The 12,841-nt window shown below is 34.9% G+C and overlaps 1 long non-coding RNA gene across 1 annotated transcript in view; it reads left to right on the top strand.

Annotated features, from left to right (window-relative positions):
- Positions 1 to 12,547, top strand: part of LOC125173209 (uncharacterized) — a 47,843-nt gene extending 35,296 nt beyond the window's left edge. The window contains exon 2 of the long non-coding RNA XR_007154966.1: positions 12,404 to 12,547. This is a non-coding gene — a long non-coding RNA (uncharacterized LOC125173209). The remainder of the gene's footprint in view (positions 1 to 12,403) is intronic.
- The last annotated feature ends 294 nt before the right edge of the window (positions 12,548 to 12,841 follow it).

The following is a 12,841-nucleotide window of genomic DNA, read 5'->3' as shown; positions in this document are numbered from 1 at the left end:
GGCCCATTAGGGAGATATGTGAAGTACCAAAAAAATTTTAGGCTATATAACAGGATTACTAGACATGTGGACAGGTACTGAATTTATACTCAAGTACTTTGGAATAGATATACTTTGGAGCTTTTTAATGTAATTTTAGCTCTTGTGCAATAATCACATGAAACGTTTCTGGATCAATTTTCATTTGGAAACCACCCACTTGGTTAATTGCAGATAAGAGAATTGTTGAAAATCCTCAACAGTTTATTGCAAATGTAAGATATTTTGGTCTACATCCTATTGGGTTGATATGAGAAACATTTATCAAGATTTTTATTGGCATTTTCTCAGTCATAACTTTCATATTTATTGTTTTAGGTGTAACAGGTGTTATTGCACATACTCCAAGATTTATTTGTGAATATTCTCCATAGATCCACAGTATAAAATAGTGATATGAAATACTAAGGATAATTCCTTTGGACTTGGTATCAAAAGGTTCATGTCCTGGCTTTAGGACTTTTAAGTTATCATCCATGTGACTTGGACAAGTCTAGTTCTTTGGGCTATATTTTCTTCAAAGAGAAAATATGATATATAATAACAACTTCTCAAAGTTAGTGGAAGGATCAAATTAAATACTGAATGCAGTAGTACTTTGTCAATTGCAAAAACTTATACAAATATCAGTCATTATTTTATCATACTCTCCAACTGTTTCAGTATGCTACAATTTCCAAGTTTGGGATTAAGAGAGGTGAATAATTCATATCTATGAATTTCATTGTATCAAACTCCTTTTAGCTTTATTTCCCATCAGTTTGTCATTTATGTCATAAAAGAGCCAATGAAATACCATGAATTTTACCATGGATATTGTTTTCTCTGGATCCATTTCCAAATAAAGGTGTCAAGCAGGTGTAAAATAACAAAAGGGGTAAAATACTGGGGAAAATGTGAAATTAAATGACTTATATGTCAAAAGAAGTGAACCATTTATTCTTCCCATTAAGCTGATGATAATCTCTTTCTTTTTACCCTGGGGTTCAAAACATATCCTTCTTTCATTTCTCATAAACATTCCCTAATGATGTTCTCAAATGAGAGAAAGGATTATAAATGAGATAGTCTGACTCATGAAGAGAAATGAAGAGCTCTTAAAAAAAAAAAAAAAAAACATCTTCTAAAGAAATGGATTCCATAGTCAGGCAGTTGTCCCCAATTCCCAGAAGTTCAAGCCCAGTGATTAGCAAGGAAAGCCAGAGGTGATAAATAGATTTGTAGAACCTCTTGGTTTTGGTGAAATTTTTTCAAATGAGTAAATGATTAAAATGGCTCAATGAAAATCACACGCAAAAGGGTGAAATATAATGACTATCTGATCTGTTAAAAGGAAAAAGCTTTTAAACTAATCGATCTTTTCCACAACAATTTATGTCATAGCCTTTTAAGATGATCCCATCTTAAATGGGGAAGTGACAAAGAAATATATATCTAATATAGTTGCTCAATGGATAGATTTTCAGTACCCTAAGAAAATGCCTTTGAGAGCTTTCATTTTTAAAGGAGAATACACATTAGATTCTTGTGGATGATCTTACATTTAGTTTTATCCTTGTTATTGCTAAAGGTTAGAAAGTAGGAAATTGAGACCAAGACTTTTTTCTTTAGACTTGATGGGCAATTGTGTAGCAATCATTTAACCTCCATGTGCTTCATTGCTAGCATCTCTCAAAGGAGTACACTAATGTATGTCACACTAATGCTTGCCATCCATCTACTTCATGGACACATTACAAGGGTTAACTAATAAGGCTGATAAGCACTTTGCAAATTCAAAGTACAAAGTGGAAGTGCTAAGTAAGCTAAATAGAAAGAAAAGACCCACCTGATGGTCAAGTGATTTGAACTTTCAGTGATTAATGGATTTCATGAATACTTTGATCCATTCTTTGCAATAAAGTAAAGCCATTTTAGTATTTTTTAAACTCATTTTGAAGATGTAAGGAATAAACATTGTATGCATTTTCTAATTTGAAAAAAAATGTTTCGTATTACTCAGGTGTTTTAGTTTTCAAGATAAATTACAGTTTTGCATCACTTTTTATATAGGAATCACAAGTTTTTTTTATAACTCTGCTATGATATTTTCTTGAAATCGAATATGTCATAATGACAGAAGAATAAAATACTCTAATTGGTCAGAAAAACCAGAAGGACAAAGAATAAGTTTCCCTGGGCTTCTGAGGAAATCTATCTCAACCGTGAGAAAGAAAGATCAACTCTGAGGGAAAGAACGTTTTTTGTTTCCATCTTGGATTAATATTCAGCCCTAGTCATACCTACTTCAGCTGTCAGGAAGGAGACTAATTAGTGCCAGTGATGATGGGAGTTTTTGTGATGCCAACTTTTGTCTTTTAAGAACTGGATTAAACTCAAAATCATTTCCCACACTCTGCAAAATGAAATGCTTTAACTGTGTCTCAGCAAAGTCACAGATGAAATCATTTCCATCAGACGTTGACATTATGGTTATAACTAGAGGTGGACAGCAAAGTACAAAGTAAGGTAATTATATAGGATAATGCATACCAATCAAACTTTGCGCTGTGTATGAGTCTGCTCGGGCTACCATAACAAAATACCACAGACTAGGTGGTTTAAACAACCAGACATTTATTTTCTCACTGTTATAGAGACTAGAAATCCATGATCAAGGTGCCAGCTAATTCAGCTTCTGATCAGAGCTCTCTTCCTGACTTCTAGATAGTTGCCTTCCTGCTGTATCCTCACATGGCCTTTCCTCTATGATCATGTAGAGACAGACCTTTGGAGTCTCTTTCTCTTCTTATAAGGACTTTGGTTCTATCTAATTCAATGATTTCACTGAACCTTAAATACATCCATAAAGTCCCTATTTTGAAATACAGTCACATTGGTGGTTGGAGCTTCAAAATATGAATTTTAGGGAGACACAATCCAATCCATAACACAATGACATGTTAGATAACTAAGACCTAAATTTTCTTTACTTGCCTATTCTAGATACTTGCAGAACTATAACTATATACTTTATAAGTGTCTAAACTAAGCATGAAACAAAATTCTCCTCTTGTATTAATTTCTGTGTGCAATAATGTATATTTTATTTAAATGACAGTGATGTAGTTAGGAGCAGTATATCAAAATCAGACTGTCTCCAATCTGTAAACAGTTGTTTGAGGGTCAATAAAAATGTCCCTTATCTCTCTAAGGATCAGTCATAGAGCTAGTTGAATCAAGTGAGTAATACGACTTTACAGATGTCACTTTTCTCCCTCCAATAAGCAACACATAGTACCTGGTTTGTTTCAAATTCAACCAGAGAGAAAATAATTTCAGTCCATAATCCTAAGACTAAAACAAGACCTTTTTTTAATGTAAAAGTGACTCCCTAGAAGCCTTAGTATTGAGTTAAATTATGCAAGATTAAATAATACAGAGTCTTCCCAGACTCTGTCATCCCCATTTGAATGCAAATGAAGCAACATACTTGCCCTGCCCCCCCGCTGATCCTAAACTTGAAAGTACTAAGTTTGTTGGTCTTGAACATTAATTGCATGATTTACTTAATAGTTTACACTCTTTCCCAAATTTTTAAGCGTTTATTTATTTTGAGAGAGAGAGCATGCATATGAGTGGGGGAGGGTCAGAGAGAGGGAGAGAGAGAATCCCAAGCTGGCTCTGCACTGTCAGCACAGAGCCTGACATGGTGCTCAATCTCAGGAACCACAAGATCATGACCTAAGCTGAAATCAAGAGTTGTATGCTTAACCAACTGAGCCACCCACATGCCCATCTTTCCCAATTCTTAATTGATTTTTAAAATCATATTAGCATCCAGTAGTACCCCTTTTGTTATTCTAATAAGGAGAAAGGAACAGAGTTTGCATGAAGGAAAGACCAAATGCCAGTATTGCCCAGCATATGAAAAAGATGGGGCACTCATTTGGATGGAGACAATAGTGAGATAATCCCCAACACACAGTTCTCAATATCTTACACCCTGAAGAATCTACATTCACTAATCAACAATCACATTTCTCTCACCAGTGGTGATTTGGTTGCAGAAAATAATCATCTGTCACTTTCAATTTGTGCCAAAATTTGAATTTTTTCTATTTAGCTTTATTATTTAGCTATTTATTTTTTCTATTTAGCTTTAGTTTTATTATGATTTAAATTATGTATGTATTCTGGCTACATAGTAAAATGAAACACCCAAATACAGGAAGCTCATACTAAGTTTTATGTCTGTATACCTAGCAGGCTATAATCTTTCAATATTAAAAAATATACATATGAATGTGTTAAATATCACCACCTTTGACTTATTTTGACTCTCTCTCTTTTTTTTTTTAAATGGGAGAGCAGTTATTCAGCCCTTGACTGAATGTCAACTTCATTGTGTTACTCACAAGGGAGGAGATTCAGAGGAGTTTATTCTGTGACTCTCTAGGCCTCTATTTCTCTAGGGTCGAGTTTTCAATTGCTTATTATTCGGACTCCAAATAAATGCTCTATTGAAACTTTTTCACAAAGGTTACTATGAGGGAAGAGAACAAATACAGCTTTTGGTACAGTGAGGGGAAAGTTGGAACACAGAGCAGCTGTGGAAGAGGGATCCATTGAGGATCCTGAATATTAGTCTTCCCGAATCTGTCAGCTAGTGGGTTCAGTTGTAATCCCCCAAAAGATATGTTTATGACCCAGAATCTGTGAATCTGGCTGTTTTTGGAAAAGAAATTTTTGAAGTTGTAATCATCCTGGATTACAGTGGTCCTTAAATCTAATGACAAAGTATTTATAAGAAGAGAAGGAGATACAGAGGAAAAGGTCATGTAAAGATGTAGGCAGAAATTGTAGTGATGGAGACACAAGCCAAGGACACATGGAACCACCAGTAGCTGAAAGAGGCAGGGGAGAATTCTCCCCAAGAAAGTTCAGAGGGATTGTGACCCTGCTAACCCTTTGATTGTAGATTTTTGGCCTTCAAAACTTACGATGCGATAAATTTCTGTTGTTTTAAGCCATCAAATGTGTGGCAATTCATTATAGTGTCTCTAGGAAATTTATACAGCTAATAAGCCAGGTAAGTGATTTGGTAAGAAAAGATCATGACTAGGAACTATGGGTGAAAGAGTTAAGAGAAAAACTGCATTATTTCCGCACCCAGAAGGCAGGTTGGACCAGAATTCTCATTGGTCAGTTAACTGCACTGGTGTCAAGTCCATGGGAACTCTGACTTCCACCAAGTGGCCTCCATGGATAATCCCAAGGGAACATGTACTTATTCCATCTTTTGAGCTTTGCCCTTTTGCTCTTTATCAGCAATGTAGGAATATTTCAGTGGAAGGATAAGCCCAAAATGTCCTGTCTGTAATGACCACATAATAAGCCAGCTTCACTGAGCTATTTCAGTACTTATTAAAGTAAAACCTAGGCAGTGTAAGAGATAAAAAATTAAAAGAATATGCATGAGAGAAATAACAGAAAAACCATGGTTTGTGAACACAATTCATTCCAAAAAACATGCTTGTAATCCAAAGCACTTGTATATCAAAGTGAATTTCCCCATAAGAAATAATGGAAACTCAGATGATTTGTTCCACAACTCAAAAATATTCATATAAAAATAATTATAATACTGTAATATAATACAAAATAATAAAGAAAATGCAAAATATAAAGAAAAATAAATTAACCTGCATTTACCTTTGAAAACCTTCGTGGCTGGTGTGAGGAAGACAAGAGAGATGAGTGTTATTATGTAGGACAACTTTCACTGTCACTAATGGAATCACTGCTATCTATTGGCTCAATTGAATCTTTTTCTTTTCCTGAAATTATAATAAGAACCTATCCAATAACACTTGCTTTGCCTCCTTTTAAGGATTTTGTGGAAATGTGACATTGCATTGACCATCACCCACAATCCCATAGTGAGAGAGAGAGAGAGAGAGAAGAACCATTGGCTCAGTTGTGATCATGTGATGTTTGGCATCATGTACTACTCATGTTGCAAGAGATTGCTCATTTATCAAATTAAAATTTATTAGAAATGTTTGCTCATCTTGCAGAACACCCACAGAACAAGTTACTCACAATCTAAGGTTTTACTGTATGTGATATGAATAGCTACTAAAAAACTCAATTTAGCAGGGAAGTATTATAAAAACTTGAAAAGTATTGATCCTTTGAGATATCATGACAAGGCAGATGGACTTGACGTTGGTTGTATGAGCTCAGGAATGGCAAAGACAAGAATATCTTTAGATAAATAGGAACATCATTTTGAGGTCAGTGGTAGGGGTATATTCTGCTTATCTCGACTGTTAGCTCACCTTTCTGAATTCTGTGGTTCTGCTTTAAGACAACAGTGGTGAGAGTAATGATCTTAAGGGTAATTTGTTAAAAAGGTCTGGTAATTAGAGGACATTTAGACAAAATACATTTACATTTTACATTTACATAAAATTTACATTTACGAATTCAAAAGAATATTTTTTTTATGCCAGGCCCTTCTTAAGGTCCTGGAGACACCATAAGGAATGACACACACACAGTAGTTTCCCTCATAAAGCGATCACTACAACTATACTTCTAAAAAGCAGTTTTGTTTAAAGCACACAAAGCAAATCAATTTGTGGCCTATGAGCTTTACACTTTGTTTGGTCCTATATAGTTGCTGATCTGGATCCCATTATTTATGTCTCTTGTATGCCTTCAAAAGGCATTAAAAAAGCCACTGAGCTTGTTTTTTCCAGCAATTATGTTAAAGCCTTTTAAAGGTCCATTTTGCGGCTCAGTTGTACTCCCAGCACTATCTTGAAATGCAAGGAAAAGAGGCTCTTTTGTCCCCCAAATTAATTTGACCCAACTATTAATACCTTTCATTTGTCTATAACATTTTAATCTTTTTTAAGGAGTTTCATGCTTGTCTCATTTCATCCTCACAAAGGGGAAGTTCCAAGGCCAAATTGTTCTCTACAGTGCCAGCTGGCTCCTTGAATTTCTGGCTTTGACTTCCCAGTGTGCCACTAAATATTGAACAGGGAAGTTAAACAGGAACTTCCTGACACCGTATTTCTGTCCCAGGCAATGGCAATTCACATTCGCCTACAATTTATTCTTCTCACATGTGAGCAGAGAAACAACTTTTTCTCATCAAGAGAGCCCTGACTTAGGCTTAAGATGTCAGAGGATAAGTCTGATTAGGAAACACAAATAAATGAATAAAATGGCTTTGGAAATGATTCTGCAGTGAGGGACACAGTTTGCAAATTTCTTATTACCATTTCCTTTTTAATGAAAGCGGTGTTCCGGACCTTCATTTGCCATTAGGGTGAATAAAGCCAGGCACCATGTATCACATTTTCGGAAGCAGGTTGTTGTAACATATGGCAACATGCTTGGATGTCCTGGATGTTAACAGACCAACCAGAAGGTCAGAAACTGAAAATTGTTTTGCAGAATGGCTTGAGTGAATGTCTTAAGTTTATGAAGATAAAATGCTTTCAATATATATTTTTGTATACTTCAACCTTTAGGAGCGAAACTATAATGGAAATGAAATTAGAGATAGCATTTAAAGTATGAGTTAGTCTTTGTACTGTCATATTTTAAGGATCCTCTGAAATTTTTAAACCTGACAAACATATTTTATAACACTTCAGATGAAATAAAAGATTTTCAGTTTTCTTTTTTCTTAAAATTAGTGATATACATGAAGATATAAAACTTAGATTTCCCAAGAAGTTGTTTTGTCGAGGCAATTAAAGTATTATTAATTTATGCTGGTGGCAGAAAATCACAAGACTCAGAATAAATGATACATATTCAAGAGCAAGATACATAATAGATAAAATTTTTCATATTTTCATAAGTGGCACAAGAATAACCTTAAAAACAATATTCGAGACAGTATTTTTTCAGAGTTTCTCAATACAAATGCTTTGAAACTTATCTAATACCAAATGTGTATATCTACATTGGATGCTTACTATGTAAACTGCCCAAGATGTAGAATTAAGAAATGGGGCAGTGTGTTGGGAGCATGGGTAGTTCAGTAGGTTAAGCATCCGACTTTGGCTCAGGTCATGATCTTGCAGTTGGTGAGTTTGAGCCCCACCAGGCTCTGTGCTGACAGCTCAGAGCCTGGAGCCTGCTACAGATTCTGTGTTTCCCTCTCTCTCTGCCCCTCCCCCACTTGTGTTCTCTCTCTCTCTCTCTCTCTCTCTCTCTCTCCCTCTCCCTCTCCCCCTCCCCCTCCCTCCCTACTACCCTCCCACTTTTTCTCCCTCCCCTTCTCAGGAATAAATAAATATTTTTAAAAATTATACAAAAAAGAAACATCTGTCTTCTTGGTGAGAAGTGTAAATAATGATACTGGAATGGAATTTACAGTAAATACCAAGAGTTAAAAACATGTCTATTGTCTGACTCCTAGGAGTCATGCTTTCAAGAAACCAATAATAAAATAATCTAAAATATAATTAGTAACTGAAAACCTAAATATCTAACCGGGAATCATTCAGCACTTTATAGTACATATATACATATACTATATATATGTATATATGTGTATATATATATATATACACAATATATATATAATAACTTATATATAGTATATGACAATTATATGATATAATTATACATAAGAGAATATTATATAGTATGAAAGTATCTTTTTGAAACTTCTAACTATATGATCAAATGCTTATAACAAAATATTTACAAAACAATTGAAAATAAAATTGCATGAACAGTATGACTTCAAATACAATACCCTAATAATTTATATTTGTGACAGTGGAATTATGAATGACACTTGAAAACTATTATATTCAACTATATTATTAAAGCTTTCCAATAACTTAATTTGTAAAATACTGTAAAATTGTCTGGAGAAATGGGTTTTCATGTAAAGAAATCCTTGGAGAGTTATGCTTAGGATCAGAGAAGCAGTGAGAGTGAAGATGATTCAATCTAACATACATTAAGTAGACTTCTGAAATATTGCTTTAAATCCTACAGGATGCTTTGGGAATTGTACTCACCAAGGGGATTCTCTCACAAAAAGGAGCAATGGTTCTTAGTGGCCTTTTCTTTCATATCATGTCTTTTTCAGAAATCACAAATGTATCAAAATTTGTGATTGTGCCTTGTCCCTAACTTACCACACAGTGATTATCTCTGAAGAGTATTCTTGGTGGGGATATTCAGGGACTAAGTGCTCTCCACAATGCAGGGAAGAACCAGGTTGACTGTTTTTATTTACAATAATTTCTCAAAAACTATCTTTTAGGCTTTTGAACATGAATTTCTCACCATATAGAAAAAAAATCTCTAATCTGATATTTCAAATGAATCATTTCACATTATTAAATGATTCACAAACAAACAAAATATTCATTAAATTAAGCTAGTTAATATTTGCCTTAATCAGCCAAGATAGGAATGTTGAAGATAGGAAAAGAAGGATGTTTGCAAATGGGAAAAAATGAGAAGCTAGTATTTACAGAGGATCCATACTGAGCTCCTTAGCTGTGATTGTAGGGGCGGGTTCCCCAACTGATCTAGATATTTTTATATTTTTTTCTTTCTAAGGTACTGCCACATTTAAGTCACCATGATAGAGAACAGATTGTATTATCACCCTTGGTAGTAATCGATTCCACATCTAAACAAGGAAATTGAGAAGAGTTTACAAGGAAACCAATAAGAGTTAGTAAAGAACCCTAACATTAGTAACAGTGGAGATCCATTATGGCTTCTAAACTTGAAGGCAAGGAGGAGTAATTACTTGAGAATCAGAGAAAACAGATACAGGAGAAGACCACCTGATAGGTGATAGAAGCTATGCGCTGGGTAGGAGCAATACTGCCAACTGCTCTGATCTGTCTGAGAAGCAGCCAGCAGGATGGATAATCTGATCTTGCATTCCTCCTTGCTTCTCATTGACTAAAAACTTCAAAAGAGAATGTGTTGGTTCAACCCACAAAGGTTAGTCTCAAAGTCACAGACCAAGAAGGAAAAGGGGTGCAGAACAGATCTGAAAAATGCAAATTATTCAGGACACATATATTTAGTGTTGGCATCTTTTTAATTTAATCCTCACTCTCTTTCCTCAGCATAGGTTGCAACTATATATATGAGTAAAAATCAACTGCCTTAACTGTGAAGAAGGAATAGTGGTAGTCTTATGAGAGAGGGTAAAAAATAGCTGATATTCATCTCTTTCAGAAATTCTAAAGAGAAGTTAGATCTCTATGGTTAGAACTGAAAGAGACAGAAACTTATGGGAACTTTTTCATACAGACTTTGTGAAATTCTAGACCAAGCATAGTAACTTTAAGGCCCATGTAACAAAATGTGGGTAAGAGCTGGAGACCATGGCCTTCTCAACATCTCTTCTTAGAGTCCAGATAGTAGTAAATTAGAGACTTTCATAGTGAACATGGATGGTGGGCTTTTCATGGCACCAGCACTGAGGCGTCACCAGTAGCTAGACAAGAGGAAGACAGAACATGGTATAAGGAAAAGGGCAAATAATACTTGGTGACTGATTTTGACAAGAGATACCACCATACAGGGGCAGCAGCCACACTGTGACTTCAAATCAACTTCATTAAAATTATGGTGAGATGGGTGGTTGAGAGGAGATGGGAGAAAATAAAGGGAGATGTGCCCTCAGCCTGATGAGACTACTGCCTTGATCTGAGGTTTTCTGCTCTGTCTACACCAGTGGCCACAGGGCTGGTCCAGGCTGGAGTACCCACGTCGACCAGAGAGGAGTTATGGAGAAGAGATATTTGCAGTAGAATAAAGGGGTTTTCAGCTTTGAACGATCTGTTAAAAATTGTTTAAAATGTTTGTCACCTCTAGATTTCCCTTTCAATGTCGCTTTGGTTGTTTTCCCCATCTGTCTCTGACTAGATGCTAAACCTTTGAAGGCTCACATATGGCAGTCTTTTGGGACTCCCAGTGACAGCATGGGGATATTTTGATGGGTTCTGATTTCCTAAAACCAGGCTGATATTACTGCATGTTCCTGTAATTCATTCGTTTACAATCAAATGACCTCATATTATGGTCCAGGTTGGTGAATCTTGACACAGATGAATCTGGAGGACATTATGCTAAGTGAAATAAGACAAAAAGAGAAAGACAAATACTGGATGGTGTCACATATAGGTGACTCTAAAAATAAAAAAAAAAAAAAAGAAACACTTTTATAGAAACAGAGAAGAGAATGTTTACTAGGGCCTGGAGGGAGGAGGCAATGGAGTAATGTAGGTTAAAAGGCACAAGATTTCAGTTACTTATTTCAGAAAAATATATTTTGAGAATTGAATGTATGGCATGGTGGCTAGAGTTAATACAGTATCGTATACTTGAAAGTTGTTGAAAATAGATCTTACACACTCACCACACACACAAAAATATTACCTACATTAGTTATGTGAGGTGATTTTAGTAATCATTCTACAATTTATATGTGTAACAAGTCACCATGTTATATGCTTTAAATTTATACCATTATAATTGTCAATTATTCCTCAGTAAAGTCAAACAAAATGATTGCTTAGTCTTGGAATATATGGATATTATTTCTGTTATCATCTATCCTAAGGTTAAAGTCTGGATAACATGAAGGTCCTATAAGAGAGCCTACCAGGCAAAGCTATCCCTAACCACCCATTTCTATAAATGATTTTGTAAACTAATGTGTTATTACCTTGGTTGGGATGTGGTAATTCACAATACAACAACTACACTTAATATTTTGGGGATGAGGAAGAAGGGAAAGGGAATAGAGTTCACATTTTTCATATTTTTGTGCACTATAGAGAAAAATGATAGAAATAAAAAGTGGAGTGTCACCATTTGAAAAGTAATCAACTACTTTAATTATAACTTTGATGCTTTTCCCTATTCAAAATTTCTTGGTTGTGTTTTTTCATTGTATTGAGAAGCCAGGGAAGAAAAGAAAAAAAGAAATGAATGATAAGGCAATGGTTGGTAACTTTCTGGAGTTCAGTTAATTCATTGGTGAATATATTTCTTTTATCTCCGACAAGCATATCAGAATCTATGTTTGGGTGTTTAAACTGTAGGAGGTAGATCTGTTCAACACCTTGCTAGCAGGCATCCACTGAACAGCCCAGATGATGGGTGTTATGGTCTCTGCAGTATAATTAATGCTTGGCAGTACTGTATAAATCCATCAGCTCTGTGGTATCTTGGTCCTTGCTTTTAAAAAGGAATCATTTGAGTTCTTAGTATCACATGGTTGTTAAATATAATTTTGAAGTAAATATATTAATCCCTATAGTTTCACCATAATAAGACTGTTTATTCTTTTATTCCTTCTCCATAGGTTCAACAGAGTTCAGCAAGTTCTTGTGTTCACTCTAACACAATATACACTGTGAAACTGCTTTATTTCAAATTAGATGTGACAGAATAATAGGAGTAGAAATGACTCAACTGGCCTTTGTGACATGGTTGGTTACTGGAAAAGGTAATTTATTTCAAATAGTGATTTTAAAGCATTGATTTATGATGGAATATTTACACAATTAATAGTTTTAAAAAGTGATTTTTAAAACACAATTGAAAAACAATGACAAAGATGAAGGATCTTTATTAATGGTGTGTTGATTAGTGAATATGGATTCTAAACTACAAAAAGTTCAAAATTTTTTATAACACTTTTTTTAATGTTTATTTATTTTTGAGAGAGAGAGAGAGAGAAGAGACAGAGCACAAGTGGGGGAGGGGCAGGGAGAGAGCGGGAGAGAGGGTACAAAGCAGG

Source organism: Prionailurus viverrinus, chromosome C1 (assembly GCF_022837055.1).
Source record: "Prionailurus viverrinus isolate Anna chromosome C1, UM_Priviv_1.0, whole genome shotgun sequence".
NCBI classification, from domain to species: Eukaryota; Metazoa; Chordata; class Mammalia; order Carnivora; family Felidae; genus Prionailurus; species Prionailurus viverrinus.
The sequence above is the reverse complement of the archived record's forward strand: the minus strand, read 5'-3'. Positions and strand labels throughout refer to the sequence as shown.